General features: G+C 35.8%; 1 non-coding gene across 1 annotated transcript; it reads right to left on the bottom strand.

Moving 5' to 3' along the window:
- Nucleotides 1-285: 285 nt before the first annotated feature.
- LOC145411265 (5S ribosomal RNA) lies at nt 286-404 on the bottom strand. The gene has a single exon (XR_013899392.1). It is a non-coding gene; the product is annotated as a 5S ribosomal RNA (ribosomal RNA).
- Nucleotides 405-656: the final 252 nt, after the last annotated feature.

The following is a 656-nucleotide window of genomic DNA, read 5'->3' as shown; positions in this document are numbered from 1 at the left end:
AATCTGACTACACGTATTGTTTATGATCCAAGGAAACAGACCAAAAAGACCAAAAAGATTAAACGCCAGACCAAAGAATTTAGCCTTTTCGGTCCGATGACGCCTGTTTTATATTTATATATTTATTATTATTATCATTATTATTATTACTATTATTATTATTATTCATTCATTGCCAGACGCCATGTATCCCAAACGGGGTGGTCAAGGGCTTAGAGTTAATTGTTTTACAGGGAGGGGCACTAATCCTCCACCAACCCCACTTCACACGTAGGGAGAACGTTATGCCAACAGCATCTGGTGTTCCCAGGCGGTCACCCATCCAAGTACTAACCAGACCCAAAGTTGCTTAACTTCGCTGATCAGACTGGAAGCGGTGTACTCAACGTGGTATGGCCGTTGGCTGGTATGGCCATTATTATTATTATTATTATTATTATTATTGTAAACATTGTTGTTGACGTCGTCGTCGTCATCATCATCACCATCATCATCATCATCTATTATTATTATTATTATCATCACTGTTGTTATTACTATTATCATTATTATTATTATCATCATCATAATCATAATCATCGTCACCGCCACTACCACCATCATCATCATCCTCATGATTATTATTTTCATAATTATCATTATTGTTATTATTACAA

This window comes from Coenobita brevimanus, chromosome 88 (genome assembly GCF_032717465.1).
Source record: "Coenobita brevimanus isolate Jiangsu-jjx chromosome 88, ASM3271746v2, whole genome shotgun sequence".
Lineage (NCBI taxonomy): Eukaryota > Metazoa > Arthropoda > Malacostraca > Decapoda > Coenobitidae > Coenobita > Coenobita brevimanus.
The sequence above is the reverse complement of the archived record's forward strand: the minus strand, read 5'-3'. Positions and strand labels throughout refer to the sequence as shown.